At 41.8% G+C, this 24,965-nt stretch overlaps 2 long non-coding RNA genes across 2 annotated transcripts in view; both read right to left on the bottom strand.

Moving 5' to 3' along the window:
• LOC149918388 (uncharacterized) overlaps nucleotides 1-24,965 on the bottom strand; it is an 87,021-nt gene that overhangs the window by 19,501 nt on the left and 42,555 nt on the right. The window lies entirely within an intron of this gene.
• On the bottom strand, nucleotides 10,756-24,433 carry LOC149918389 (uncharacterized). Its single transcript, XR_016464934.1, has 4 exons — nucleotides 24,268-24,433; nucleotides 24,001-24,141; nucleotides 19,130-19,330; nucleotides 10,756-15,067 (listed from the first exon to the last, which is right to left on the bottom strand). It is a non-coding gene; the product is annotated as an uncharacterized LOC149918389 (long non-coding RNA).

Raw genomic sequence — 24,965 nt, 5'->3', positions numbered from 1 at the left:
ATCCTATTTTTGAGCTATTTTAACTTACGCTTCATATTCTAGTGCTCCCTGATAAGTAGAGTTTATGTCAGAATAATTGGCCTGAGGATTTTTCTTTCCAGTCCACTACATTTCTGAGGTACAGCTCCATGGAAGATAATGGAAATGCCTCTAGAGTATCTGTCTGACAAGGGAAATGGCAAGGAAATAGCAAGGAGTGAACACAAAACAAGGACCTTGTCAAAGAGTGTGCAAGTGAATCAGTCCAATCAGTCACTGTGGGTGACATATCTGAACAAATTGAAGCTGACACAATGGTCAATTTGACTGGGGAAAGTATAATTTGGATTAGGGTGAACACCTTTAATCTGTCAATTGTGGCAGTCTTAAACCTGTAATTGAAAGAGCACGGGACTGCTTTACTCCAGATCTCAGTCAAACTCGTTCACCCTCTTCTGAGCACTGTCAGTTTGCAGTCTCTTTTGCATTTACTTATTAGATTCCTATTTGTCTTCTAGACAAAATTCTTTGCTCCACTTTATAAAAATCTCAATTTAACAAGAAGAGCCCTTCAGAGTAACACTTGGATTCACCTGATTTTCAAGAAGGTGGTATAGGAAAAAAAAAAAACAACAACACAACAGAGTATCACCATGTGTTTAATTTTAGCTCTCCCTCCCTCCATTTCTGTTTCAACCAATGAACATTATCTTATTTGCAGTCTGCTTGTGTGCTTGAACACTGCCAGCCCAGCCACTCCAGCACTACAGTTGCGTCTCAGGAGTAATTCAGAATGGGGTAATTTCTGCCCAGAGAAAACCACTCCCAAAGGAGAGCTGAATTTCCAGCCCAGCTTACTTGTACCACCTGGCCCAATCAGAGACAAGTAAGTGAATTAATTTCTGTAGACTGATTTCCATACCCACTGACCTATCTTTGAAATTACAGACAAGGAATACTGACTCATGGGATGCAAGGATCCCTTGACAGTTTCAGTAGGAGAAATACCCCATTTGCAAGGGGATAGTTCCACGATTTATCAAGAGATATGGTCCATATGCTGCTCCAGATCTCCTGAGACTTTTACCCCAACATCGCCTCTTTCAATGTTTAGATTAAAGCAACAAGAAATGCAGAATAAAATTAGCCTGACCTTGCAGTAAACAAACAGATAACAGAATGACTTGCTGCGTGAGGGGCCCTCTAGTTCTATTCAGCATCTCAGCTAAATTCGAATTTCCTTATCTCTGCTCACGCTGCAGGTAAGCCATGCCCCACACTAAGCTCCTTCTCTGAATTCTGAACTTGACATTCTCCATTCTTTTATATTTTAGCATCTTTAACTCTTTGGTCATCACAGGTACAGCTGTTTTAAATGTATGCTGGCCCTTTGTGTTGCAACTCTATAGGCAAAAGGAGAGAGGTCTCTTGTTACTCTGCGGAGCAGTCTTTTTTGGAGACAGGCCACAAAGAAGCACTGAGGAAAGAAACACATTCCCATCCCCTGGTAGGAGAAAATACAGTAAAGGATTAAAGTAGTTAAGCAAACCCTGTTCTTCTCCATCATGTGAGGTTGAAATAAAAAGGCAAAGAAGCATCCCACTCTCCAGAGCTTCTCAAGAGTAAATCATCCTATTAGCTATCCATCCCCTGTTCTGTCATTATTCTCTGCCTGTCAGCTTCTTGTAGAGGCTGTCTGTTCCATCCTTCTTGTGTTATTATGGTTGCCATGCCCTCCGCTCAGCAGCTCCTATCACTTATAATGAAAAAGTGAGAAGGAAAATAAAAAACCGTGAGCTTCCAAATTACTCGGAATTAAAGGAATTAAAGGAACGAAAGCAACATTGATAAAAAATAATTAAAAAAAAGAAAAAGAAACCAAAAAGGGAGAGTGTGACTATTTTGCAATCTGTAGATGATTTCTGCTTCTGGTATTGCATTCGTCATTAAGATTTATAGGTCAGTCCAGAGCTTAAATAGCAGATGTTTTCTCATTATTTATCTTCCTGGCTAAGACATAAGATTCCTTTTTAAGGAAATCTGCGTAACACATGCAGTGAAAATAAACCAGGTCCTCGGATCAGCCCTTCTAATCAACTTATGAAGGCTAAACTGCAACAGCCATCAAAAGAAGTTTCATGTCACCCAACTTCAACAAGAAGAATGTTTTTACTGAGGTCTGATCTTGAACATTTCAAATAACAGAGCAGAATTTTACCTCTTAATAGGCTATCCTTTGACTGTAAGCATGAATATGTGAATAGTTTCTTGTATGAAGAGTCAAACACTTGGTAGGCTTCACCTTCTGCCCCCACCCTAAGGCCCCAAGTGCTTTTAAACTTTAATCAGAAGATGGCATAGCAAGTACTATAGCAAGTACTGCTCTGAATAACATCACTGTTGTACATGTTCTTTATAAAGCACAATCTTTTAGTACTACTGTGCAGCCATGCAGAAACCCTTCTCCACTGCATCCCTTTGCGCGCAAATCAGTGGCCACCATCCCTCAACCTGCTTTTAAGCTATTTGCATGTGTTGTCTTCTGTCACAGAAGGGTGAAGGAGAGTTCAAAACAAACCAAATCAGAAATCCCAACAATTTGACTTTCTTCTTGTCTTTCTGTATACCAGAAACTCATTCTGATTCAGAAATATGGGGAAAATCCTTCGCTTCATGGAAGATCCTTCCAAAATACAGGCCTCTGCAGTATACACTTGTAACTTCTACAACTTTTACTCATATTCTTGAGTTTTTCTTGTATGCCCTAATTGATCCAAATGAGGATCTCACATACTTCCTAGACAGATGGGTTTACGTCCAGCCTTGGAAGTGTTTCAAGCTGTGGGACTGCAGGATGCACTGCACGTGAAGATCCCTTCTGGCTGCTCTTCCTTGCATGCAGCCTCTGTACTGCCACTGCTCCAGGCTTTGTTAAGACCACATCTCCAAGTTGATGGATTCACTTTCAAATGAAAAGTAATTAAGAGAAAAAGGAATACAGATTTACACATTGACCATACAGAAGTTGCTTCTCTTCAAGTAAAGCATCAGAAGCATTCAGAATCCCTTGCAGTGCCAGCAGCCTCTTCTTTGGGGTCCATGGGACCTTTGCAGATGTTGAGGCATGGAATGACAGAACTATTGTCTCTTTCCTGAGATCTCAGCTTCTTTCATCAGCTGTCCTCATCTTCGGTTACTTAAAGCCCAAACTTCACTGGAGATGAATAAGAACAAGGAGTTCCTTTGAGTTTGGCTATCCTCTTCAACAAAACTTTTGCTCAAAAAAAAGGATATTTCTGACCCTTACAGCAGCTTTGATGGTGAGGTGCCACGTGAGATTTTAACTATCCATATCAGAATATTCTATGATTCAAATATATAAGCAGCGCTCCAGCTGATACTCTGTGCTCCAGGACACTTTTGGTAATTTTCTACAGGCCCAGAGTTTCAGAGCACTGAAGTATTTCCCAGTCCCTCAGTTAGATCACAGACAACAGTAACTGCACAGGCAAACAGTTGACCCTGACCTGCCTTGTCCTGACAATCAGCCTTTCCCAGCCAAGAAGCAGCTGTTACACATTATGGCTGCTACAGCAGATAATGGAAAAGACACTCCTGCTGCCCTCAGGTTCTTCCGTCCCCGCTGCCAACAAACAATAGGATAACACCTTTTTACATTGTGTGACTGCTTGCTAAAGTTCACATGATATTATCCTATGACTACTATAGAGGCTATGGCACTGTTGAGGAAGATGCAAGAGCAGGTTTCTCCCTTAGGGAAGGTGAGATGGGTGGCCCAGAGCAGGCAGCACCCTCATCAACAAGGTGCCATCCCATAGGGCCTGCCCACAGTAGGCAGAGCTGATAGTATGGGCCTTCAACAGCCCTGGATGTTGCATGAGCTTAATCAAGTGAAAAGAGACAGGACCTAGGGCAGGACTGAAGAAGAACTACAACACAGGTTTGAGGAAGACAGCCAGAAAGCAAGTCATCTACAACATAGGTCCAAGGTCCATCCAAGAGGCAGCACCAAAGACAATGCTAGAGATAGAGATAATGACAACATATAGCTCAATCAGACCCGGGAGGCCCAGGCCTTCAGATGCTCAGCTTTGCTTTGACTAAATAGCATGATTCTGCTTACGTTCACTAAAGAATGTCCCTGTCCCACTGTAGATGTTCCTTCCTGATCTTCCCTGGGGAAGTGTGACAGCACTTCTGTTCTTGGGGCTATGCAGGACTCTAGGCAAATTGTACTCTCACATAAATACAGAGAGTCCCAGATTTTGTTCAGCTGTGCTCAGAGAAAGTTGGTTCCTCTGATCCTTTGACCTCTTCCCTATGTGTCTGTATCAACGGTTGGTAGTATCAGCCTCCTCTAAGATCTGTTCCATTATCTGTGCCTGTGAGGAGGTAAAGAAAATGCATATACAAATTTTAAAGTCAGTGCTCTGTGCTAGCTGCCCATGGCCCTTGGGAAATATTTTCACTCTTCATTATTGACATGAAAAGTCTCGTGGTGATTTGTATGCTGCTTTTAGTTCTTCAAGATTCCTTCCCTCTTTGGCTTCCCTAAAGAAACGTGCTGTGCAGGCTAGCATGACTGTTCAGCTGAGCTCCAGTCCATCACTTTTCTGTATTAGGCAAAAATGTTGTTTTCATTACCAATCTTTAATCCTTTTTTTTTTCTTCTTCTTTTTTAAACAAAACAAAATAAAACAAAAAACCCACAACTGAAACTGTTTCTCATAAAGACTCCATTGCATAAACAATCACCCCAGGTCCTGGGAACAATGGTCAGTCCACACATGGACTGCACCACAAAAGCAACAGCTCATAGTGGTCAGGCCAGGGCAGAACGAGGACGTGCTTACTTTGAGGGACAGATGGTATCTATTTAGCTGAACATTCTTCCACTGAGGCTGTCTTAATGCCCAGATCATTTTTATCAGCTTTTTATCACATTTGGGAGCCCAGCATGCTTCTGATGGAGGCTGTGCAAGTGCTTGCCAGAGAGCACTGTAGTTTCAGGGTTCGAGGCAATATACCAGCATGAAGAGGAGGTGTGTGGATGTGGAGGGGAGGGGAATAAAAACAACCCCATTCCATGTTTGCTGATTTTGAAATGTTCTTGGATGAGTTTCCAGGTAGAATATAGATGCAAGAACGTGGGAGGCCTCCTTCATCCATACTTGATTTTGCTATACGTTCATGGACAGACTGTGAGCAGTTAACTCCTCTGTGTCTGTGTGCTGCTTTGCGGGTTTGCATGAAGGAGCTCAGCCAGTGCTCTGAGCAACTGGAAGCCTCCTTGGCATCTGTAGCATGGTTCTAAGCCCTGGCTCGTGTCTGACTGCAAAATTCAGAGTAGACATGCACCTTAGCCTTGCACCCCTCCTAAGAATGCTTCCCTTCCCTTCCAGATACTCCTGTTGTGAGGACAACCCTTCCTCACTATGCATATCACAGGGTGCCTTACCCTTAGACTGTCAGAGCTGTTAGCTGAAATTCCAGTGCAGTGAGGAGCACCACATGCAAAACCATGAGTGTGACATCTGCACAGGTCTGCACGCACCAAAGCACCCTGATGTGGAGAACAGGAGGGTGTTCTGACACAGCAGAGAGGAGCGTGCGGGACAGTTATGGAAGGCAAAGAAAAGTCTGCCTCTCTGTTTCTTTCTTCACCAGGGAACTGGCTCACACAGCACTACAATAACAAGCACTGGCAGGCTGCCCAGCATCACTGTACTCTGGTTGTAAGTGAACTATGAGGCTCAAGCAATCTTCTGGGAAAAGTTCACACCAAGTGTATTGTACGTTATGCTTTCCTCTCCTTGTATTTTTTTCCCCAAACCGTTCTATTATATTCCTTCCCTGCTGCATTATGGATTTCTTTAAGATTCCCAGGAGCTGTCCTTTTGAAAAACAAACTGGGTAATCAAATAGATCTGTTTTTTAAATAACAGAGATAAACTGTAATCCTCCTCTCAAAGACTGCCCTCTGAACAAAATCAGGGCACAGCTCACTCCATGATGGGGTTGTTGTTTTGGGAACTTACATAAAATCAAGAAGTTGAGAGAGACACAGATATAAATGTTACAAAAATGTTGTCATTATCTATACGATACGCATCTTCCATGAAGTGAAAGCAAAAAAAGAACAGACTTAACAGTAACAGCGCAATAAAAGGGATAACATTCCAAAGAGCATGTCCCATGTTTGATCTGGACCTTTCAAAACAATATGATATGATTTTACACGATAGTCCTGGTCACCTCACAAATGCTAACTGTAACATCCAGTGTAAACTTATTGGGCACGCAGAGATTTTAGTAGAAGCACATGAATCTGTAGCACTTGCAGAGTGAAGGGAAGAGTCACTCATTCTGTGCTGCAGGCATAATAAGATGCAGTCATTTTCACCTGTGGCTATCTCCAAAGATTGCTTTTGCAGACTCTTAAAAAGATACATTTTCTAAGTTTGTGTTCCAGTTCCAGCTGAGACAAAGGTTTTTCTCCATTCATAATATCTGGTGTGAGGCCATGTTTTGATATTGGGAGAAAAACAATGTTAATAACACACTGATGCTTCAGTTAGTGCTAAGCAGTGCTGCACAGAGCCATGGACATTTTAATTTCTCCTACTGCCCTGCCAGCAAGGAGGCTGATGGGGCACATGGGGCTGGAAGGGGACAGAACCAGGGCAGCTGACCCAAAGTGGTCAAAGGGATATTCCATATCATATGATATGACACAAAAACTTTAAAAAAGGTATGGAGTTGAGTGGGAAGCCAACTGCTGCTCAGATCTGTCATCAGGTGGTGAGCAATTGCACGGTGCATCACCTGTTTTGTATACATATATTATATTATCATCATTATTATAATTACTCTAATTTTCTCTTCCTTTTCTGTCTTAGTAGATAGTTTTCATCTCAACCCACAAGTTCTACTTCATTTTTTCATTCCAATTCTCTCCCGTATCCCACCTGATAGGGAGACTGAGTAAATGGCTGTGTGGTGCTGAGCTGCTGCCCAGTTAAGCCACAACAGTTCACAAAAAAATACTGTGAACAATCTGGAAATGATTTACCTGAAAAATCAGATAATTCATCTGAAAAGCCAGTCAGTTGAAAGCTGAGTAACAAAAGTAGGCATGTCTGTACATAGCCAGCCTAAACATACATTCCCCATTGCCTTGTAAATACAAATACTGTGAACTTATAATTTACTGTTGTTGATACTAATTAATTTTATTGCACTAATGGCTGGAGGCCTTTCCTGAGCTCTGTGTTGCACTGCATGAGGTACCTACACATAGGAAGTTTCTGCCTCAAAAGACTTAGGGGTTAACTTAGGGTCTTTGTGCAGATGTGATGGCACTGTACAGAAAGCAAACTCACAGCAAACATGAAACGGTTCATTCAGCTTTGATTTGCAGTGGTATTAAGTACCTGTGATTCACAGAGACCTCAGTAGGAGTTTTGGGTGTTCAGCACTTTTGAAAGCCAGACTGAAGTTCCTTGTTATGCTTCTGACAAAAGGACCTTAGAAATTAGAGACAGGAAAGACTTATTAGGTTATCAGGCCAAATTCATCCCAGAAGAAAACCCATTGAAGTCAATGGAATTTCATCAGGGATTGATTTACCATAGAAAGATTGTTCCCCATAGTATATTTGATAATGCTTTGTCCTATACAGGCTTAATTAGCTCTACATTAGTCAAGGTACTGTACTGTTGTTTCAATCAGCTACCCTTGCAGAAAACTGTCTCTAGCTATCCTTGTCCATGCTTCCGCTCCCACCCCCATTCCTAGCTGCCTTTTACACACCCCCTCATTATTATATGTCTAATTTGGCTAACGAATTTCTCAAACAGAGCCTTCTTTCATGTTTGAGAAAGTCCTAGCCTGCTATGTTAAAAAAAAAAAAAAAAAAAAAAAAAAAAAAGACAAGCAAGAGAGAACAAATTCTTATAGAGTGAAAAGCAAAGGTGTTTATGAAGCCTTAAGATTTTATCTGTCGCTCCGTCAATCCACATACAGCTACACAGCCAGGCTACAGTTTTTCATATTCTGAATTAAGGTGGGCATGAGTATTTTAGTCTTGCCTTTTCTCTTTCATCACTGATTCCTCGTGCTGTCAGAACACCTCACTTGTCAAACCTCTACTTCACCACTACTACAATAGCCGCAGTCACTCACACGTAAAGAACTTCTCATGCTGCTTCACAGAAATTGGGAAAGCATTTTAAGTTCTGTAGTGGCAAAGCACAGCAATAAAAAGCAAAGGACTGCTGCCTTCAGTACTACTGTCGTATTGTTTGACCATCCCAGCACAAACACTCACCTGTTCTTTTGAATCTTGTCTAGTTTATTTTTTTCTACCTTCTTTAATGAAAGCTCTAGCAAAATTATAGGGAGTCTGTAGTTCATGCTTTCAGCAATTTAGTTACAACTACAGCAACTGTCTCTAGAATAACAGCAGAAACTGCGAGTTCAGTGCTGCCTTCTGCCAAAGAAAAATACGGCCATAACTAACAAACTCTAAAACCACATTGGATCAGTTACCAAATCCCATCTACGTAAAGACGTGCGCGTTCACATCTGAGTCACTGTATCATTTGACCATGCAAGAGGCAGCTCAGTTTGCTTGAGGAACGTCAGGAGGACCTGGATATAATTAAAATATGATCATGCTTTCAATTTTCTTAATGCTCATCTGAAACAGGCACACACTCACTTTAACATTAACCACAGAGCTTAATTAAGCTTCTTCTGATCCTGCCAGGAGGGTTCCGTGTTGTCTTCCTGTGGTCACTTCATCAGCCAAGGCTTTTCATGTAAGAATGTGCTGCATGCATGTCACAGCATGGGATCTCATCGCAGACACCTGCTCTCAGCCTGTGAACACAGATTTTAATCCCTCTCCCTGCAAAAGATGGTGACAGAAGGGCATATGATTTAATTACTCATGCATGTTCTCCAAGCCAGGGGCCACAGCTCTACTTGTTTCATATGGTTTGTGCCATTTTGGGTGGTGATCAAATCAGATGGTTAGTAAAAAAGGAAAAAGCTTCAATATAGACTTTGCTTTGCCATTTGATGAGAATGCTTGCAGAAGGAACTGAAGAAAATATAGGTATGATAAATAGAGTAATAAAATTATTGGCGATTCCTTAAGCTTTCACTGTGAAGATACATAAGCTAAACTACACTGCAGAACCTGGCTCTCCTCCACTGCAAGAACCCCAGATGCAGGTAAAATTAACTGGCAGGCACCTGTAGCATACTGAGGAAGCTAACAGCAACTTAAACTCACTACAGACTTCAACAAAGTTAAATCTGCAGTGGTGGTTACGTTCCTCTTGGGTGCTGGTAGGGGAAAAACACAGGAAGATGAAAGAAGAGGTACAAACTTCCAGCTCTGCTCAAACAATGCGTTTATTAAATCACTTCAGTCAAAATCATTCACCAACCCCTGCAAAATCCAATCACGGACCAAAGCAAAGCACAGCTAAATGAAACGTTATATATTGTATCCGGCAAGCAATCACCATACTTGCATTCTGATTGCCCTCAGCAGCACCTGCATTCTTTGATCACAGTCCTTTTATGTGATGCTCTGTATACAAAAGACCAAGCCAGCAATTAGCCATTCTAGCACTGGGTCCTGAAATCCCTGCAAACGCTCCAGTCCTTTAATGAATTCCTAAATAGAAGGAAGTTGCAAACAAAGTTCAGCTTGCGTATTTTATGCCAGGTTCCCACAGCACTGTAGAGGTTCTTAAACTTAATTAATGACACTTGCCTCCTGTAAGCCTTCCAGAGTTTTAGTGGAAATTTTACCGGTCACTTCAGACTCTGACATCTTTTGGACAATTGTCCTCAGAACATTGGGCAATCTCCCCAGCCTTTGGAAGGGAAAGACAAAAGTGCTGCTAATCATGACTCATCCGTATCAATGGGGAGGGACAAAAACCAGGGGGACGAGATGTGCATCATTTAAAGTAAACCAATCATCAGTCTCACAGTTCCACTGAAATCCGATGCATTGTATAGGAACCAAAATGTGGGAATGAAAATGAAAACTGCTGCCTAATATACCAGCATTTGGGAACTCTGCCAATGCCCCTAATTAAAATTTTGTACTAATCTCTTCAGGGAATCCAAGAAATTCTTTCGGAAAATGGAACATTCTTCTATGCACATCCAACTACTTATCCTGTAAAAGCAAATATAAAGGAGATTGTATACGATCAGACAGAGGTCAGTGGAGTGGAAAGGACAGTGTGAAAGCTACAGGAAACAAGCCATCTATGAACAAAAATACTGGGATTCCTTTTGAACCCTGGCTCACACAATTTATGATTTTCCTAGTCCTGGTCTAAAGATCATTACATCAATGGAAAGACTTAATTAGATTTAGTGGGTTTTTAATCAGTCCCCAAAAGAGGAGAACATAAAATAGGTATTTAAAACTACAAGGTATGTCAACATGTCCTTTCCCTTCTTTTCCTTTTGTCCTACCATCATTAGAGAATGAGAATGGCCGGACTGGAGAGGATCTGGGACAGCACCTCTGGCATTGGCTTATGGGCAATAAACAACACATTCATTGCTGTCAGAGATGCAATTAGAGATGAAAGGAAGGGAAGAGTTGGTAATTGGTTGCTAACTACAGAGGGATGGGATTCTAATTAAATATTTTTAAGAACGGACTTTTATTGTTTGAAAAAAAAAAAAAAAAGCCAAAGTGAGATTTTAGGAGGAAAAACACACAGGTGAGAAGGAAAAGGGAATAAGGTAACTAGAGCAAGCACTCACGAATAGGTTAGAATCTCATTCACCTCACTGAAAAAAGAGGAAAGATAGGAAGCATAAGAAAAGTCACAGAAAACAGGGAAATTGCATCATAGCGTATCAGTTTTTCACTTTCTCTTCAAAGAAACCAGCAGGGTTCTATAAAGAAAAATAAGTGAAGACAGTAGGAGAGATCTATGAAAGATAAACCCAGGCTGGCTCTGCAATGAGTAAATCATCAGCTTAGCCATGCAACTGAACCTCATAAGTCAAGCAATTTTACCCTGAGCTCAGGTTATTCAAATCTAGGGCTTTTGTTTGGCCAGTGTGAACTACAGCATTAAATCACTGATTGTCTACCACTTTCCATCAGGCCCCAGTACTTACACGCAGATTTCCTGATCTTAACCAAAGGGTAATGGAGGCACAAGCATGTGTGACACCCACTCTTTGCATGGCTCCAAATGACTACATGCAAATCAAGACAGTGAGGGCTCAGTTCCCCCAGCTAATTCTCTCTAGTGAGCAAGATGTGCCGTGAACCCAAAGAGGACCTTAACTCAGATCCATTTGTCATTGGAAGAGCTTTCCCTCTTCTTCTTGGCTTAGAAACAAACAAAACTTCCTCTCTACTACCCTTTTCTAAAGGATCTCTCTGTGACTAAGCCATTTATGTGCCTATATTACATGTAATTCTCTGATGTCAGATGAGATAACAGAGATAATCCTCCTAAAGGATTTGCAGCATTATAGATTACAGCTTCTATTTGTATGTTGTGTGCATTGCCTTCAAGAGGTCTTGAGTGATGGCATAAGATCTCTGCATTCAGATTATAAGATATTTGCATTCAGCACTGCCTTATTAAAGGGTTAGAAACACCAACAACCCAACTAAGTGCCTGACTGTTCAGACCCTGCTGTTCTCTTAATCTTGCAAAGGTAAAATACTATTGTGGTCAGTGGGATCCTCACCAGGTTAATAAGACTTAAGCCATTTTCCTTGTAGGTTTGTTGTTGTTGTTTGTTTGGTTTGGTTGGCTTGATTTTAGTTGGATTTTTTTTTTCCACTTGCCATTTCACTACAAAATAAAATGATCACGTAGGAGACAGAAGAATTTAGTCCAGACAGAAGTAACCTTTGTTTCACTGTAGCCTGTCCAAGCCAAGCCAGAGTAGTCACTCAGCACTTACTGTAATTTTTTGTTTTGCTTAATATCTCTAAACTCTTGCTGATACAACCAGAATTTCATCATTGGTGTTATTGGGGTTAACTTACAAGCTTAGAGCCTACGTAGAGCTTAAACATGCAGATCATTTTCTGGATCTTGAAAAGTGCTCTCACTATGATCTCTCAGGAAAAAGAATGCTTAACAGCTGAGCTGCTGCTCCAGAACTCCACGAGAATATGGCATTAATACTTCAAGGAGGCAATAATTACTAGGAAGACCTGTAGTTGCATTTCCTGCTGTGTAAAGCATGATCTTCTGAAGAAGGAACTGAACAATTTTGGGAAACACAGAGGAGCTCTGCTGAGCTACTTCACAATATGACTGTTCTGATACAAGGCCAACTTTGGCTCTTAAGCCTGGAAGACAGGGCAGCTGACCTCACTGATGCCCGATGGTGTGAAACACTATTTGCACAAAAGTATATCCTGCTTACCACATGTGGGAAATTCCTAGAAGGAATGCGGCTGATAAAGAATTCAGGTGACATTAACACAGATGCCACGTACCATGTTCTTTTGTCTAATTGTTAGTGTGTTTACATTTCTTGAATCTTGCAACAATCATTTTTTTAGGGGAAATTTACACGCTCTTCAGCCATGGTATGTCAATCTCTGAGCAAAAACCCATGTTCTTGAGCCTCAACCACACTGACGCTCTTCCTGCTGCAGTTGAGCTGCTGAATGGATCAGCAGTATCAGTCAACAGCAGCTTTTCCCAATCTTGGACAATGACCTGCATCTTCAAAGTCTAGACACTTCTTGATTCCATTTACCTGCAAGAAGCAAAGTAGGCAGCATAATTCTGCTACATACAAGCAGGCAAACATCTCATAGAAATACACCTTCAGCAGCTTGTGCCTGTTTGATTTAGGAAGTTACAGATCTCAGCTGTTTGCTGCCTTTCTGACTCCCCTGGCTGTGTTGAAATCACCATTGTGACAGCCAAGATGAAGTAGCTGACTGTGTGAGCGTTTCTCGTCCTTCCTAATCCACAGAAAAACCACTTAGCTTAAATCACCGCTGACAGGAACTAACTTCTTAGACAGGTTTGAACTCGATCCTTGTTGAGCACATCTAACTGTGCCCCAGATTGCCTAGTTCAGCTCAAAGCCAGCACATGTACCCTATTATCAGCAGTGGTGGCTCTACATCAGTCAGCAGCTGGCAGACGGGCCCTTGGGGACTTTTTTAGCCAAGGCTAGTGCAGCCCTATGACTGCTTCGATACATTCTCTGTACACAAAACAAGACATATCTCTGTGCAAATGTTGTTATTGCACAATGGGTGTCATTGATAGTGGGAAAGAGACAATGCTTGGGAGCTGGACCTGTTTTTCAAACATCATCAGGCTTTTCATATACTCTGATTAAGGCCCTTTACTTAGAACTGCCATCGCGCTGTTGCTGGATACTTCAAGTGCACAGAGAATAGCTGGAATTCCTTTTTACCCTTCTTTAAAGCGTGAATTGAACTGTATTTCAGTGCTTGAATTTCTCTTAACGTAGATTCTGGCTTAGCTATATCCAAATCTATCTGATTTCAGATATCCAGATCTACCTGCACAAACAGGTACATCCACAGTACCATCTTTTCAAGCACTACATTCATTTTCCCTATTAGATCATTCAGTTTCTCCACTGCATTTGTCCAAACTTCACAGTTGTCAAAAATATTTGGCCCTTGACTCTCCAGCAGTATTTCTCCAGCAGCAGCAAACAGGCCTGTTAGGCAACTAAAACAAAGGAGAATATGGGACAGACAGAGGAGCAAATGGAACTAATAGACTGAAGGCTCAGAGAAAGAAACGAAGAGGCTGAGAATGAGAGCAGCACTATCTGGGAAGATTTGCTCCCAGTGTGGAATAGCAGGAGCTGCTAATATTGCTGGGGCCAGTGCTCAGATCAAGGAGGAGGCCACTTGTTGCAGTACGGCACCAGTACAGGGCTACAGCTCGTAGCATCCCAAATTTAAAACATGATTCCCAACTAAATGCAAAATCAGAATATTTTAAATAGAAAATAGTGGAAGAGATTAATTTCCTAAACCTGGATGTCTCTTTTAGATGCTCTAGGTCTTTCCTATTCTACCAGCCCTGTGCCATCACCTCAGGTATCTCAGATCTCTACATTTTGGCACTCAATTCTACCTGTCATGTCCTGGTTTAGGTGTTGGCCCCCTGCCTTACCCCTGAGGACACTGTATGGAGGTTATCTCTAGCCAGAGTACTGCTTCAGCCAGCTTTAGGCAGGAAGCTCTGCCATGACCCAGGTTGTAACTGCATCCCTCTGATGGATCTGACTCGGGATACTGGGCAACACATCCCTCTGACTGGCTCAGCCACGTGGCCAGCTAACAGCTTACCGAAACCGCTGCTCACTGCCGCATGTGTTGAATGCAAACCCTGTTCAGATGAGCATTGTCATTTCCCACAAACACAGCTGTATGCCTCAGAAGAAACAGCGTAATCAAGCACCAGCCATCCCCCGTCACCATAACCACGCAATCAAAGCCTTGCCTCAATACAGCCTTTTTTTCCCTACCCATCCCATCTGGTTCTGCCTGGTTTCTTTCAGTTGCTGCCATTCCTCACTGAAGCTCTCAAGTGGCCATGACAGGAATGTCTGAAGAGTCGTGATAGGAGCACCTACGGCAAATAAATAAACCAATAAAGCAATAAAAGGACAAAATGAGAGAACAAGAGGGACATGAGCTGTTCGGAGGCTTGAAGGCCAGCCCATAGAGTCACTCAGTCTAGACTCCAGATGTGAACGCAGAGCCTCAGCGAGTGCAATACAGGACCGCGTAAATATCTCAGCCAGATGTCTCAGGGCCCAAGCTACAAATCCTCACAAATGGTGACAGAGTTGGCTGTTGCTCTTAGCAGAGCTCTGCTTCCAAGAGAATCAGTGGTCATTCAGTCAGCAGCAGTTCATTTTCACTGCCAGATGGGAGGGAAAACCGGGCTCAGAGTTGCAGTTAGTCTCATAGCAAGCTCAGCAGTCGGCGGATGGGTCATGGAGCCCTCTGTGGGTACTGAGGTTAGCTCAAAATAGCAGCCTGGAGAAAAAAATTGAAAAATTATAGTAAACAGAAAAACACATGATCCCCAAGTCATAAATAGACTACAGAAATGGGCTGCCATGTTAGGCACCAGAATTCAGATTCAGATCTTCAAGACACCTTCAACTGATCAGCTGAGTTTACAGATGTTTACTGTTACATGACAGAAGCACTTCACATTTCAGTTGCTGGAGACATACATGCATTATGCTGGCTGTAAGGAACTTGATGCTCATATCTGCACTTTCACATAATAAACACTCCTCTGCCTGGCTTTCGAGCTATCAAAACATGCCTCCTACATAGGTGCCTTACAAAAACCATGCAGAGGCGAAATCAATCACCCTTCCCATCTATTGTCTCCCTCGTCAGGCTGGAACTGGTCTCACCTTCCTCTTCTGCCTGATTTAGACCAGGGAGAAGAGCCTGTCTTTTCCAGGAGCATCTCTAACCACTAGACTGTAGTGTATTTTAAACCAAAGCTTTCCCAGTCTCTTGGATTTATCCTATACTCCATAAAATACTTAATTATTTATTGCAGCAAGGTCTGGGACCTGGGGATCTGCAGTGAAAGTCCTTACGTAATCCACCCTGTCACTGGCTCGATTTAGGAAATATCAATTTATGACCCAGATTCTGTTCAGCAAGTCAGTCAAAAATTGGAACCGGATGAATAATTTATGAGATGATTTTTAAGCAAAAGCACTGAGTTGGGTTATTCACAGGGATAACATTATTTATGATTTTTTGTTCAGACATGAAGCATGAACATGTTTTAGGATGGCCAACAATTGTCCCAGGTTTTGCAGTAGGACAGTTTCATTTGCCTCTTTTAGACTGCCAATAGAAAAGTTGACTCAAACAGAAAAGAAAGACTCATACAGTAAAAGAAAAGCTTTTGAACCAAAGAGCCTAGATCAATTTGACAAAGAGATACGTGCTACTATATCAATCTCCTATTCCCGTAGATGCAGTTATACTCTGATATTGGGCCCACTGGAGAAATATCGAAAAAGGTCATTGGTTCTCTTTATTCATTAGACACACAGAGATAACCTGGAGTGAAAAAAGATGAGGATAAATTGTATTACTGCATTACGTCATAAACTCGTTACAGGCTAAGAACTCGCATATGAGCAGTAGCTGCTGCAGGGTGATGGGTTAGGCTGACATGGCAAACTGTTTGGGACTCTGAGACCCAATTCATAACTGCTATTCTCTCATTCCCAAGGTCCCTCCTTAAGGGAGGTTAGATGTCTGTCAAAAAAACATTCTGAACAACACCCAGTTCCCATTGTGGCTTATTTCCTGCAAAAGATGCAGGGGCTCACTCTGATTTACACCTGCACCATGTATGACACTCACTCCTTTGCTGGGATCTACTTAGCTCTAAACAAGAAGTTTCCCAAGCCGCCACATTCAAGATCTAAGAAGTCAGACCTATCTGAACTGACAGATGTATGGTTTTACAGTTTCATTAATTTCCCTCTCTACCTTGAACACGATCCCCAGAAACACAGTACAGAAAGGGCTGTGCTGGACACATACCTCCTTTTCCCAATTATTCTGCAGTTTCTTAAGAGAAAAGCCATCAGATACAACGGTCAAAATAAGAGTTAATCCCAAGATCTAAACAAGCTCATTAAACAACGTATTCAGAGCACATCGTGGTGTTCTTCCACCTCTTTGGTAATGAATACACAGCTTCACCATGGCTGAAAGTTAAAGGGGATATTTCTCCTGGCAGTGCCCTCCGGGTCCCTTAGGCAGGCTTATCCAGCAATTGTGTTGGCAGTTTGGAGAGTTTCCCAGGATGTTCTATGGCCAGGAGGGCTACGGGCCATTTTATTAAATGTCAGTGCCTACTGCTGATTAATTTTTGGGGAAAAAAAAAAAAAACTATCTTAGAATATTTTTTTTCTTCCGCTCCACTTCAAAAGCACATCTATTTGAAGATCTTTTCAGAGGAGTTCCTTCCTTTAGGAGTGAAATTGCATGGAAATTCTGTACTTGTAATCCTACTGTGCATCGCTGACTTTCCCATACCAAGAGCCTGCAGATTTTCCAAGTCTTGCCCTCAAATACACAGCATTGTTGCAACCCTTCTTTCAGCACAAACTCAGAAATGCCTGCTTCAGTGCACAGAAAACAGAAATGTTAGGCAAGGGAAACTTTTCCTCTTGCTATATGGATCCCAGAGAGGTAGAACTTGGTAAAAAAAAAAGTAGGAGCTGAAATACAAATTTGGACAAGGGTGCACAGATTTCAGACTTCTTACCTCCGTCCCTGAAAAAAATCAAGATCCCTCCAAACCACAGAACACAGCGTGTTCCTCTCTGTGGAAGATCAGATTTAATCTGCTATTCACACAAAAGCAGTAGCCATCTGACAGCCTCAAAGATGCATTCCTCAATGTCTGTGGCCATATCAAATTTTTGGGAAGACATGAAGAACCACTTTCAGGAAAATGGTGCTTCACTTAACTCTTTGACTCTCAAAGAATGTTTTGTCTTCCTCTCTGTTTTGTGAAGCGCTGTCAACACTTACAGTGCAGTTTATTGTAAATACACAATAATAACAACTGTGCGCATTCATCTCTGATTCAATTCCTATGTAAATTTATGTTAATATGTATGCAGATTAAGTCTGCCGCCCTTGGTCCTGGAAAGTTGTCAGAATGACACATGGGTTCTGAAAAGGTTGTGTACTACTGATTTGCTGTATTTCTATAGTATTCCTGCAAACCAACAACACAGAGACTGTGGATATTTCCCTTCTTTTTTTTCCTGCACAAATCAGTGGAGTCTTCTAGACAAAGTTGAAACGTACCAGCCTCTAAAACCATGACAGGACCATATTTATTTCTATTTCACAATAGAAGAAATAGTCACAGGTGAGTTCTCTGGAGGAATGGGGTGACAAAATGGATTCTTGGTAGTGAGCCTTTAAAAACCAATATGCCATCTTCTAAACAGGAAAGCATTTTTGCTCTCTAATATTCAGTAACTCCTAAAGCAATGCTTAGAGGTTATGGGTAGGCCTTATTTTATCCTGTCGAAACTACTGCATATTTAAGAGAGCTCATATTTTATTCTCTCCTTCTCAGCTTCCTTTTAAACACAGAAATACACTAACCTTCTACTGTTTGCCCATCCAGAGCCAGTCTGCACCCTCAAGCCACACCACTGGCGAGGTACTGGAGTGCTGCAGTTTGCTGCTCTCTGCTTTCCTGCCAGGGATGTTTGGCTAGCATGCTTGCTGGTGCTTTGCAGTAAATAGAAACTAATCTTTAGTTCATTCCAAGGCCTGAGTCCCTACAAGGCTCCCAGACACTTCTTAAATAATCACAACGGGACACAAATTGGTACTTCAAGAGATACATGTGCTCTTTGCACAGGGATGTATTTCCAGTAATCCAAAAGGAGATGGGGAAATCACTATCAGAAACAGCAGGCGCTACAATTGTTGGCTTGGAAGATACACCAGACAACAAAAGTCCAATTGCCAGAAAGTATTTATACTCCTGCAGTTCACAGTTGAGGACTCGATCCTGACCTTTGATACACAAAACAGATTTGCTCTGCAGCTGGAAACCCAGTTGTAGCGTTTGTGCTCGGAAGGTAAGATTGTGCCCAGAGCTGATAAAGGTGGGAGCTGAGTCATCTCTTTTGGACTCAAGCAGCAGTCTCCTGACCAAAATCAGATACTGCTCTGCTTCTGCTCTAATAAAGCTTCGTGGAATTTGAAGGCAAGTGGCTTTTGGGAAAAACATGTAAGAATAGAACCGTACCCCAAACAGCGATAAGGAACTTCAGTCGCCCATTCTGTTCAGGCCTTTCAGCTTGTTTAAAGACTGATACTGGGACAAACCCTTTCTTCTCTGAGCACTTTCATTTGTCTCTGTTTGAGTGTTATTTCACTCTACTTTTTTAATCTCGTTTTATTTAAGGCAATCTTAGCCCCGAGAGCAAAAGAAGTAAAATAAAAGTAATTAAAATATGGATGGAATCTGTATTTTTTCTTTGAAATAGAGCCCATGTCAGACAGCTTTCCATATACCTTTTTCAGTGTAGGTTCCATAATAATATCCCATCAGGCTCATTCACACCTGGTTGCAGAAGTATCGTGGCTGGGATCCAACGCTGCTTTGCTGCCTGCAATAGTTGTTGGTGGTGATTTCATCTCAATCATTTTCTCTCTTTCCACCTCTCATGCAGCTGCCTGCCTGTCTTGATAGGACCAAAGTGTAGCTCATGGAATCTATATGATAATCACAAAAATAGTTATTTCTGCTGAAAAGTGGATTTAATTCCCCCTCTAAACCTTTGTGGATTGCCAACTGGGGGTGTGAAACCAGCTGGCAAAAGATGCGTTCATTTCAATTTCATGACTTTCACATACTGCAGCTTCCTGACTTTAAATGGTTCCTCCCCTCTCTAATGAGAGCACCACGGCCTTGATTAACAGCCCTCACTTTAAAGAAAGTTTTGAAGAAGCTTCTTTCCATGGTAACTTCTCTAGGGAAGTCTGACAGCCTGTTCAATTCAGACCAGCTGAATGCCTCTTCTTTCACAGCATGAGCATTTGTCAGAGAAAAGTAAGAGTCAGGCTTGCTGAGGATTCGTATGGGTACTCTGCAAGTAACTTGCACAGCAGCGTGGGAAGGAAGCTTGGAAGTACTGCTGGTAAAACTGAAAAACTAATTTCATCAATGTTTTCAAAATGTTAAGGCTTGAAATGGACTCTGTTTCACTTTTTAACGCTTTCGAGTCTTTTCTTATAAAATGCATTTTTATTTAATGTTCTTTCAGAGGAGCCTGGCAGAGCCATCTGGGTCACAGACTGTAAATATTGTGTTCAGTATTGACCTAGGAGTGAATAATATTGAAATCAAAGGTATCATCAGCAGAAAGGTACTGTTTGCTTGCAGACTGGCCCTCCAGACTCTTCAATCTGCCTGCTTAATCAACAGAAGTCATTACAGTTGGTAGCAGAGGGCCTTAAGCATAACTGAGTCGTTGAATCGGTGCTTACAGAGGTTTGAAATGGTCTCTATGAGGAGGCCTGCTGAAAAACACTGCAGTATACATCATCCCTGGTCACTGCCCAGGATGCTCCCACTTTGAGGCCCTTCCCCCTTTTCACAAATCTCTTCTGGGAGATGGGAGAACAGCAGGGCCTGCTCGGTGTAAGCCTGCTAACACAAAGTGTGCACCTAAATGGCGGTCCCACAATGGCTGCTGTGCTGCGCAGGCCGCTGCACAAACCTAGCAAAACTTAAACGCCTGTGAAACAGCAGCGGTTGTGTCAACACAGAGTTCAGAAAACCTGCATGGTTCATTAGCTGGTGCCTTGCCATAACTTGACTTCAACCAGTGTTCTGACTAGTTTAAAACTTCCTAGCTGATTTTGTACTGAAAGCTGTCACAATGGCTGCCACTTACAGGAAAACGGCAACATGCTGCTACTGACCAGACAGCCCCAGAGGGCATGACCTGAGCTGCGATTAGACCTGCTTTTGTTTCACATTTAAATGAAATTTTTGCCGTGCTTCTGTTTATTTATATGTTCGCTCCCACCGGCAGTCAGAATGTTTCATTTACATTCAGTGAAAGCAAGAAAAGAAAGAAAAAAAAAAATCAGCTCTAAACAAAAGCTCTTCTGAAGTTGATAGTATCACCTGAGCAGAAAAGCAAGTGAAAAAGAGTCAAAAATTCCAAGCACAGAATTCAGATGCAGCAGCTCTCTTCCAGGGAAGGAATACACTGCATCTCAATTCTGCTGTGCCTACTGATACTATCTGTAGAAAATCTATCATCAATTGAAAGAGGGTTGAATTCATTGTCAATGCATTCCACCACTTCAGTGTCCCAATTTACATGAGTTTATTGTATGCACAGTCATGGACTTCTCTGTGAAACAGAGAGACAATACAAATTCCTTCACTGATGCTTTACAGAACCACTAGGAACTCTGTTCCTTTACATATCCATTTCCTTCCTTTTGTTGTTTCAGCTAATAATAATGATTATACCTTTACTTTGAAAAAAACTGGCATATCTCTCTACACTCTCACACAAGTATATGAACACACACACAGATGCGTGTATATTATACGCATGCACACATATATATGTGTAAACACACACACAAAGCCCAACAGTGAACAGCAGAATTTACCAAAAGAAAACAAGGAAAAATTAGCAAATTCAGAAGCAGGAAAAACACTAATACTTGATTTTGAGCTTAAACATCTAGCATTTTCCACATTTTTTCCTTCTGTAGTAATTCTGTTTCTAGCATCGTGAAGTTTTCTTCCTGCACTTACATACCTTGAGGGAGATTGGCTTTTGGAAGACTTTGAGTCAGGATACTCACAGAAAGTGATCTGACTAGTTTGTATAGATAGAAAGAATAACTTGGAAGGCAAGTGACTGAAAAGAACAAGGCTAAAGTAAAGGTTAAATCTGCTTCATGATCCTTAAACTACATGGAGAATATCCTCCTGGAAGCTGTGCTTAAGCACAGAAGACAGAGAGGTGATAAGAGATGGCGAGCATGGGCCATCTTGACCTAGGGGCCTTTTATGATGGCCTAACAGCATCAGTTGACAAGGGAAGAGCCACTGATGTCATCTACCTGCTCTTCAGTAAGGCCTCTGACATGGTCTGCCATAACATCCTTCCCTCTAAATTGGAAAAACGGGGATTTCACGGGTAGACTGTTCAATGGACAAGAAACAGTTTGTGAGACTGTACCCAGAGAGTAGTGGTAAATGGCTCAATGTCCAGATGAAGATCAGTGAAAAGTGGTGTCCCTTGAGATCAGTACTGGGACCAGTGCTCTTTAATATTTTCATCAGAGATGCTGACAGTGAGATCAAGTGCACCCTCAGCAAGTTTGCAGACAACACCAAGCTCTGTGGAGCACTCAACATGCCCAGGGGATGGGATGCTATTCAGAGGGATCTAGATGAGCTTGAGCAGTGGGCCAAAGAGCCTCATGACATTTAACAAAGCCAGGTGCAAGACCTTGCACCTGGGTTGCAACAACCCCCACTACCAATACAAACTGGGGGACAAAAGAATTGAGTACAGCCCTATCAAGAGGGACTATGGGGTGGATGGCAAGCTGGACGTGAGCCAGCAATTTCTCCTGAAAGCCCAAAAAGCCAACTGTATCCTAAGCTGCATCAAAAGAAGTGTGGCCAGCAGATCAAGGAAAATGATCCTGATCCTCTATTCTGCACTGGTGAGACCTCATCTGGAGTACTGTGTCCAGATGCAGAGTCCTAAGTACAGGAAATACATGGATCTATTAAAGCACATCTGGAGGAGGGCTACAGAAATGATCCAAGGGATGGAACACCTCTTCTACAAAAACAGGCTGAGAAAGCGGAAGCCATTCAGTCAGGAAAAGAGAAGGGTCTGGGGACATCTGATAGTGTCCTCTGAGAATTTAAAGGAGAGCTCCAGAAAAGACAGGGACAGACTTTTTAGCAGGGTCTGCTGTGATAGGACAAAGGGAAATCATTTCGAACTACAGTAGGTGAGATTTAGATTGGATATAAGAAAAAAGTTTTTTACAATAAGGGTAGCCAAGAATTGGAACGAATTGCCCAGAGATATGATGATCCCTGTCCTTGGATACATTCAAGGTCAGTCTGGACTCTGAGCAACAACAACCTGATCTAGCTGTAGATATCCCTATTCACTGCAGAGGAGTTGAACTAGATGACCTTTAAAGAGTCCCTTCCAATGTAAACGATTCTATGATTAAAGCAAAGTCAGCAAAGAGTGGAAACAGCTATGGAGTCTTCAGTACTGAGCAAGAACTGAAGGGGACAAACAGGTTCAAGCTAACAGTGTCTGACCACTGGCAGCATACACATTCCCACCAACTCCAAGGAGCATTAATCCAAGGTCAGAAGTTGTTGCTGTGTAGTATTTTCTTACCATGAAATAACTCTCTCCACACATACTTGCTTCTAATAGCAATACGGATGCAAATTTTGCTCGAGTGAGGAGTAGAATTGAGAAAGCAGAACATGCTTGACACCTGTTCTAACAAACCTCCAGCAGATCATGGGTTGGTGCCAGCCTTTCCATCCCTAAGACTTGATCAGAGATGTACTATTATCTCAAAGGGCTCTTCTTTCTTAATTAAAGTTTAGAAATTTCTACAACAGTAATAACAATTTCATACAGTTCAACAGTAATTTCCAATTTCATATAGTCTGTGCCAAACACAGTGAAAAGAAAACAAGAAAAATCACCTGCAAGTAAATGCTGTACCTCATAAATAGAGCCTAGAATCATTAGCCACATTAAACATAATAAAAACAAGACTCTTCACCTGGAGAACTTATGAAGCTGCTACTTGTGAGGCCTCATTCAAGTCTTTCTCCTCAACAGCCAAAAATGACAAGAAGTGAAGCAGCTCTGTCTCTTCAGTGCATTAGGAGCTTTTAGTCATTAATATAACATACAACCAGAGCCAAAGCTCTACTAATGGACTATGCTACTGGCATGGAAGGTGTGAAGTCCATTTCCAGATTATTACTAGAGGTTTCATGCTGTAGTATACCCTCAATGTACTGTTAGCAATAGTATTATAACCTCACGTTCCAAAACCCAACACTGAATTAGCACTTCATTACGAACAAAAAACAACTGTTATACAACCAATAAGGATGCACATATACCAACCTGGAAGACAAGAAAGACATGTGTCCCACATGTAATTCAGTTGAAACAGCAGCCAGCATGGCAGGCATCCCAGTATCTAACTTATAAGAGAGCTTTTCAGAGCTTTCACAAAAAGTAAAATGTAAAGTAAAACATATGCTAAAACAAAAAAAAATTAAACATTACAGCAACATGTTGAAAGGAGGACTTCAGGTCTCTAGGACATCTTACTGAATTCCTTACCTGGCTCGGATAGCAAATGCAGTTACAGAAGTCCATATGTGCTTATTCCATTGTCAAAAGATACTTGGATTTCCCTGATCAGCAAGGGGACAGCTCAAGCTGATATCCCTCAATCTTTTGTCTCATGAGATAATTCAATTGCTACAGCAGAGGGAAAGTAAAATTGATAAGAGAGAAAGAACAAGGGGTAAGGAGAGAAGTTTGACCTTGTGTATGTGTCTTCCATAGCCTTTTGGAAGATCTCTCTGAATGGCATTTTCCCCTCACCTGCTGGTGAAACTAGACCAAAAGTCTTCTTGGTCTCCTCTCAGAATCAGAAGCCTTTGTGCTGTGTTGATTTGGTCATCTCAGTCTTAAACAGAATGCCATCAAAATGATACAACATGGTACCCTCCTCAAAAACTCCACAGCAAAGGACCTCCAAATCCAAACATTTCCTCTCAAGCATTTTATTTTCAGTGGATCCTGGCTTTATGTGAGAGGCCTTCGTAGTCCAGCTGGATGCCATTACATAATTAAGCATAGGAGCTAGGAAGTACTCTTTGAGTATGGCAATTTTACCATGTAAGATCAAAATGTTATTCTTCCTTTCAAAAGGCATAGTGCCTTCATTGTTGTAATACCTTCATGCAAGGGATCAAATACAATATCGATTATTCGTTACCACCTTTAAAGAGGTCAGTTAGCTTCTGGAATTCAGAGGCTTCTTGGAATCTGATAAAGCCTTAGGGCTTGATGACTCATCTTGACCTGATGCTTTGAAATATCACCTGCTGTCTAGATTGCTCCTGCTTGCTGCCTGGCATTTCAAAGTCTTTCTCTCTCCCTTTTTTCCCCACAAGGTATTAGTCTCAGAGACATTGCCAGATCAAGAGAAGCAAAGAATGCAAAGGAAAGTGAAAGTGAGAAGATGATGAGCTGGGAGCCCAGCTGGTATACATCTGCTTTGCTAAGCTTGAATTGAA

This window comes from Phasianus colchicus, chromosome 3 (genome assembly GCF_987193195.1).
Source record: "Phasianus colchicus chromosome 3, bPhaCol1.hap1.1, whole genome shotgun sequence".
NCBI lineage: Eukaryota > Metazoa > Chordata > Aves > Galliformes > Phasianidae > Phasianus > Phasianus colchicus.
This window is presented reverse-complemented; position numbering and strand designations above follow the sequence as displayed.